This window comes from Lissotriton helveticus, chromosome 10, assembly GCF_964261635.1.
Source record: "Lissotriton helveticus chromosome 10, aLisHel1.1, whole genome shotgun sequence".
Taxonomy (NCBI): domain Eukaryota; kingdom Metazoa; phylum Chordata; class Amphibia; order Caudata; family Salamandridae; genus Lissotriton; species Lissotriton helveticus.
In genome coordinates, this window is record NC_136071.1 from 22,120,488 (window position 1) to 22,127,785 (window position 7,298).

Consider the following 7,298-nt stretch of genomic DNA (forward strand, 5'->3'; position numbering starts at 1 on the left):
CAGTAACAGGAGCCAATTAAAAAGATGGGCGGAGCTTCAAGTCCATAACGGGATACAGCATGCCTCGCAGTGACATTGAGAAGAGATACTGAGGCGATACCAGACGCTGAGCTAGGTTAATTAAGAATCAATGCTTCATAGTGCCAGGTACGCGGGTACATGGAGGCAAGAGGACATAAGCACATTAGTATAACATGTGCATACAAAATGGCTGCTGGTTACGCAACATGACGTGTTAGCAAATGTGTTATGGAACCTTTAATAAAGTAGCAGAAACAACTTCACCGACGACTGATCCCCTTCCTCCGAGTGGCCATCAATTCTCCTGGTGTTAGTGTCTCCTTCTTGGGTACCTCGCTGCCCCCACACCACGGATGGAATGATGGCGCAGGTGCAATAGTGCTCCGTAAACAATATGGGGGCCTATTGAAACCTTGGTCGAAGAGAAGCGCCCCGGGTACAGGGTGCCTTCTCTCTGCCTGAGAGCGCCCCGTGTACAGGGTGCCTTCTCTCTGCCTGAGAGCGCCCCGGGTACAGGGTGCCCTCTCTCTGCCTGAGAGCGCCTCGGGTACAGGGTGCCTTCTCTCTGCCCGAGAGCGCCTCGGGTACAGGGTGCCCTCTCTCTGCCCGAGAGCGCCTCGGGTACAGGGTGCCTTCTCTCTGCCCGAGATCGCCTCGGGTACAGGGTGCCTTCTCTCTGCCCGAGATCGCCTCGGGTACAGGGTGCCTTATCTCTGCCTGAGAGCGCCTCGGGTACAGGGTGCCTTCTCTCTGCCTGAGAGTGCCTCGGGTACAGGGTGCCTTCTCTCTGCCTGAGAGCGCCTCGGGTACAGGGTGCCCTCTCTCTGCCCGAGAGCGCCTAGGGTACAGGGTGCCCTCTCTCTGCCTGAGAGCGCCTCGGGTACAGGGTGCCCTCTCTCTGCCCGAGAGCGCCTCGGGTACAGGGTGCCTTCTCTCTGCCTGAGAGCGCCCCGGGTACAGGGTGCCCTCTCTCTGCCTGAGAGCGCCTCGGGTACAGGGTGCCCTCTCTCTGCCCGAGAGCGCCTCTGGTACAGGGTGCCTTCTCTCTGCCTGAGAGCGCCCCGGGTACAGGGTGCCCTCTCTCTGCCCGAGAGCGCCCCGGGTACAGGGTGCCCTCTCTCTGCCCGAGAGCGCCGCGGGTACAGGGTGCCCTCTCTCTGCCCGAGAGCGCCTCGGGTACAGGGTGCCCTCTCTCTGCCTGAGAGCGTCTCGGGTACAGGGTGCCCTCTCTCTGCCCGAGAGCGCCTAGGGTACAGGGTGCCCTCTCTCTGCCTGAGAGCGCCTCGGGTACAGGGTGCCCTCTCTCTGCCCGAGAGCGCCTCGGGTACAGGGTGCCTTCTCTCTGCCTGAGAGCGCCCCGGGTACAGGGTGCCCTCTCTCTGCCTGAGAGCGCCTCGGGTACAGGGTGCCCTCTCTCTGCCCGAGAGCGCCTCGGGTACAAGGTGCCCTCTCTCTGCCTGAGAGCGCCTCGAGTACAGGGTGCCTTCACTCTGCCCGAGAGCGCCTCGGGTACAGGGTGCCCTCTCTCTGCCCGAGAGCGCCCCGGGTACAGGGTGCCCTCTCTCTGCCCGAGAGCGCCGCGGGTACAGGGTGCCTTCCCTCTGCCCGAGAGCGCCTTGGGTATAGGGTGCCTTCTCTCTGCCCGAGAGCGCCTCGGGTACAGGGTGCCCTCTCTCTGCCCGAGAGTGCCTCGGGTACAGGGTGCCCTCTCTCTGCCCGAGAGCGCCGCGGGTACAGGGTGCCTTATCTCTGCCTGAGAGCGCCTTGGGTATAGGGTGCCTTCTCTCTGCCCGAGAGCGCCTCGGGTACAGGGTGCCCTCTCTCTGCCCGAGAGTGCCTCGGGTACAGGGTGCCCTCTCTCTGCCCGAGAGCGCCTCGGGTACAGGGTGCCCTCTCTCTGCCCGAGAGCGCCGCGGGTACAGGGTGCCTTCCCTCTGCCCGAGAGCGCCTCGGGTACAGGGTGTCTATGTTCCTCACTGTGAGCTGCAGGGGTAAAATCCAGAATGCATCAGCCCTGGCGCAGGCTGGAGGTGGCTGGAATAATGGGGTGGGGGCACTGTATGCACTGAGGGGGGTGGAATTACTTCTTCCCCAAAATACCCCTTAGCCCCCACACAGATATTTAGAAAGCACCCCTGCTTTCTGCCCGTCTAGCCCCAACCCCCCTGCTGGGGTACCCTGGGCATGCGGTGGCCCCACGCCCTGGCACGCTATTCTTGGCAGCAGCCACCAGAGGCTTCTGGTGATTTCACACAGGGCTTGAATCTGTTAGGGGCTCCCCTGCATGGTATGTTCAAGGGGCGCCCCCCCCCCCACCCCCCCACAGAGGCCCCTGGGAGCTGGAAGCAGCTCTGGGGTGTGATAGATTGTAGTAAACTGGCCTTTAGTGGAATGCACCTTTCCTGCTTCTCTGCCTGGCTGCTCAGCCAGTGTGGCTGTACTGTGGGATGTCGGTGCGTGTTGAGGCAATGAATGTGGGTATGCCTGGTTGTGGAGGTCAGTCGAGAGGATGGGCTGAGCAGCAAGGGGGCTGCTCCTGGAGGGGCTCAACTTTACTCTGTACTGAAGCCCAATTCTATATCTGGCTCTGTACTGCTCTATGCTTGAAACTTTACCTACAACTAAGAACTGCATCAATACAGCCTTCATCTTTATTCCACACCTCGACTGCATGGACTGATCACACAGATGCTACGGTGCAGTGAGGGTTTGTGGAGTGATAGATGCTGCGGTGCAGTGAGGGTTTGTGGAGTGATAGATGCTGCGGTGCAGTGAGGGTTTGGGGAGTGATAGATGCTGCAGTGCAGTGAGGTATGGGGTGTGACAGATGCTGCGGTGCAGTGAGGGTTTGGGGAGTGATAGATGCTGCGGTGCAGTGAGGGTTTGTGGAGTGATAGATGCTGCGATGCAGTGAGGGTTTGGGGTGTGACAGATGCTGCGGTGCAGTGAGGGTTTGGGGAGTGATAGATGCTGCGGTGCAGTGAGGGTTTGGGGAGTGATAGATGCTGCGGTGCAGTGAGGGTTTGTGGAGTGATAGATGCTGCGGTGCAGTGAGGGTTTGGGGAGTGATAGATGCTGCGCTGCAGTGAGGGTTTGGGGAGTGACAGATGCTGCGGTGCAGTGAGGGTTTGGGGAGTGATAGATTTTGCAGTGAGGGTTTGGGGAGTGATAGATGCTGCGGTGCAGTGAGGGTTTGGGGAGTGATAGATGCTGTGGTGCAGTGAGGGTTTGTGGAGTGATAGATGCTGTGGTGCAGTGAGGGTTTGTGGAGTGATAGATGCTGCGGTGCAGTGAGGGTTTGTGGAGTGATAGATGCTGCGGTGCAGTGAGGGTTTGGGGAGTGATAGATGCTGCGGTGCAGTGAGGGTTTGGGGAGTGACAGATGCTGCGGTGCAGTGAGGGTTTGTGGAGTGATAGATGCTGCGGTGCAGTGAGGGTTTGGGGAGTGATAGATGCTGCGGTGCAGTGAGGGTTTGGGGAGTGATAGATGCTGCGGTGCAGTGAGGTATGGGGTGTGATAGATGCTGCGGTGCAGTGAGGGTTTGTGGAGTGATAGATGCTGCGGTGCAGTGAGGGTTTGGGGAGTGATAGATGCTGCGGTGCAGTGAGGTATGGGGTGTGATAGATGCTGCGGTGCAGTGAGGTATGGGGTGTGATAGATGCTGCGGTGCAGTGAGGGTTTGTGGAGTGATAGATGCTGCGGTGCAGTGAGGGTTTGTGGAGTGATAGATGCTGCGGTGCAGTGAGGTATGGGGTGTGATAGATGCTGCGGTGCAGTGAGGTATGGGGTGTGATAGATGCTGCGGTGCAGTGAGGGTTTGGGGAGTGATAGATGCTGCGGTGCAGTGAGGGTTTGTGGAGTGATAGATGCTGCGGTGCAGTGAGGGTTTGGGGAGTGACAGATGCTGCGGTGCAGTGAGGTATGGGTTGTGACAGATGCTGCGGTGCAGTGAGGTATGGGGTGTGACAGATGCTGCGGTGCAGTGAGGTATGGGGTGTGACAGATGCTGCGGTGCAGTGAGGGTTTGGGGAGTGATAGATGCTGCGGTGCAGTGAGGGTTTGGGGAGTGATAGATGCTGCAGTGCAGTGAGGTATGGGGTGTGACAGATGCTGCGGTGCAGTGAGGTATGGGGTGTGACAGATGCTGCGGTGCAGTGAGGTATGGGGTGGGATAGATGCTGCGGTGCAGTGAGGGTTTGGGGTGTGACGGATGCTGCGGTGCAGTGAGGGTTTGGGGTGTGATGGATGCTGCGGTGCAGTGAGGTATGGGGTGGGATAGATGCTGCGGTGCAGTGAGGGTTTGTGGAATGATAGATGCTGCGGTGCAGTGAGGGTTTGTGGAGTGATAGATGCTGCAGTGCAGTGAGGGTTTGGGGTGTGACAGATGCTGCGGTGCAGTGAGGGTTTGGGGAGTGATAGATGCTGTGGTGCAGTGAGGGTTTGTGGAGTGATAGATGCTGCGGTGCAGTGAGGGTTTGTGGAATGATAGATGCTGCGGTGCAGTGAGGGTTTGTGGAATGATAGATGCTGCAGTGCAGTGAGGGTTTTGGGGTGTGACAGATGCTGCAGTGCAGTGAGGGTTTGGGGAGTGATAGATGCTGTGGTGCAGTGAGGGTTTGTGGAGTGATAGATGCTGCGGTGCAGTGAGGGTTTGTGGAATGATAGATGCTGCGGTGCAGTGAGGGTTTGGGGTGTGACAGATGCTGCGGTGCAGTGAGGGTTTGGGGAGTGACAGATGCTGCGGTGCAGTGAGGGTTTGGGGAGTGATAGATGCTGCGGTGCAGTGAGGGTTTGGGGAGTGATAGATGCTGCGGTGCAGTGAGGGTTTGTGGAGTGATAGATGCTGCGGTGCAGTGAGGGTTTGGGGAGTGATAGATGCTGCGGTGCAGTGAGGGTTTGTGGAGTGATAGATGCTGCGGTGCAGTGAGGGTTTGTGGAGTGATAGATGCTGCGGTGCAGTGAGGGTTTGGGGAGTGATAGATGCTGCGGTGCAGTGAGGTATGGGGAGTGATAGATGCTGTGGTGCAGTGAGGGCTGGGGGTGAAGGCGGCACAGACTGAGGTATGGGGTGTGATAGATGCTGCGGTGCAGTGAGGGCTGGGGGTGAAGGCGGCATAGACTGAGGTATGGGGTGTGATAGATGCTGTGGTGCAGTGAGGGCTGGGGGTGAAGGCGGCACAGACTGAGGTATGGGGTGTGATAGATGCTGCGGTGCAGTGAGGGCTGGGGGTGAAGGCGGCATAGACTGAGGTATGGGGTGTGATAGATGCTGCGGTGCAGTGAAGGGCTGGGGCTGAAGGTGGCACAGACTGAGGTATGGGGTGTGATAGATGCTGCGGTGCAGTGAAGGGCTGGGGGTGAAGGTGGCACAGACTGAGGTATGGGGTGTGATAGATGCTGCGGTGCAGTGAGGGCTGGGGGTGAAGGCGGCACAGACTGAGGTATGGGGTGTGATAGATGCTGCGGTGCAGTGAGGGCTGGGGGTGAAGGCGGCACAGACTGAGGTATGGGGTGTGATAGATGCTGCGGTGAAGTGAGGGCTGGGGGTGAAGGCGGCACAGACTGAGGTGTGGAGTGTGATAGATGCTGCGGTGCAGTGAGGGCTGGGGGTGAAGGCGGCACAGACTGAGGTATGGGGTGTGATAGATGCTGCGGTGCAGTGAGGGCTGGGGGTGATGGCGGCACAGACTGAGGTATGGGGTGTGATGGATGCTGCGGTGCAGTGCGGTATGGGGTGGGGTGGGATAGATGCTGCGGTGCAGTGAGGGTTTGGGGTGTGACGGATGCTGCGGTGCAGTGAGGGTTTGGGGTGTGATGGATGCTGCGGTGCAGTGAGGTATGGGGTGGGATAGATGCTGCGGTGCAGTGAGGGTTTGTGGAGTGATAGATGCTGCGGTGCAGTGAGGGTTTGGGGTGTGACAGATGCTGCGGTGCAGTGAGGGTTTGGGGAGTGATAGATGCTGCGGTGCAGTGAGGGTTTGTGGAGTGATAGATGCTGCGGTGCAGTGAGGGTTTGGGGTGTGACAGATGCTGCGGTGCAGTGAGGGTTTGGGGTGTGATAGATGCTGCGGTGCAGTGAGGGTTTGGGGAGTGACAGATGCTGCGGTGCAGTGAGGGTTTGGGGAGTGATAGATGCTGCGGTGCAGTGAGGGTTTGGGGAGTGATAGATGCTGCGGTGCAGTGAGGGTTTGTGGAGTGATAGATGCTGCGGTGCAGTGAGGGTTTGGGGAGTGATAGATGCTGCGCTGCAGTGAGGGTTTGGGGAGTGACAGATGCTGCGGTGCAGTGAGGGTTTGGGGAGTGATAGATTTTGCAGTGAGGGTTTGGGGAGTGATAGATGCTGCGGTGCAGTGAGGGTTTGGGGAGTGATAGATGCTGTGGTGCAGTGAGGGTTTGTGGAGTGATAGATGCTGCGGTGCAGTGAGGGTTTGCGGAGTGATAGATGCTGCGGTGCAGTGAGGGTTTGGGGAGTGATAGATGCTGCGGTGCAGTGAGGGTTTGGGGAGTGATAGATGCTGCGGTGCAGTGAGGGTTTGGGGAGTGATAGATGCTGCGGTGCAGTGAGGGTTTGTGGAGTGATAGATGCTGCAGTGCAGTGAGGTATGGGGTGTGACAGATGCTGCGGTGCAGTGAGGGTTTGGGGAGTGATAGATGCTGCGGTGCAGTGAGGGTTTGTGGAGTGATAGATGCTGCGATGCAGTGAGGGTTTGGGGTGTGACAGATGCTGCGGTGCAGTGAGGGTTTGGGGAGTGATAGATGTTGCAGTGAGGGTTTGGGGAGTGATAGATGCTGCGGTGCAGTGAGGGTTTGGGGAGTGATAGATGCTGTGGTGCAGTGAGGGTTTGTGGAGTGATAGATGCTGCGGTGCAGTGAGGGTTTGCGGAGTGATAGATGCTGCGGTGCAGTGAGGGTTTGGGGAGTGATAGATGCTGCGGTGCAGTGAGGGTTTGGGGAGTGATAGATGCTGCGGTGCAGTGAGGGTTTGGGGAGTGATAGATGCTGCGGTGCAGTGAGGGTTTGTGGAGTGATAGATGCTACGGTGCAGTGAGGGTTTGTGGAGTGATAGATGCTACGGTGCAGTGAGGGTTTGGGGAGTGATAGATGCTGCGGTGCAGTGAGGGTTTGTGGAGTGATAGATGCTGCAGTGCAGTGAGGTATGGGGTGTGACAGATGCTGCGGTGCAGTGAGGGTTTGGGGAGTGATAGATGCTGCGGTGCAGTGAGGGTTTGGGGAGTGATAGATGCTGCGGTGCAGTGAGGGTTTGGGGAGTGATAGA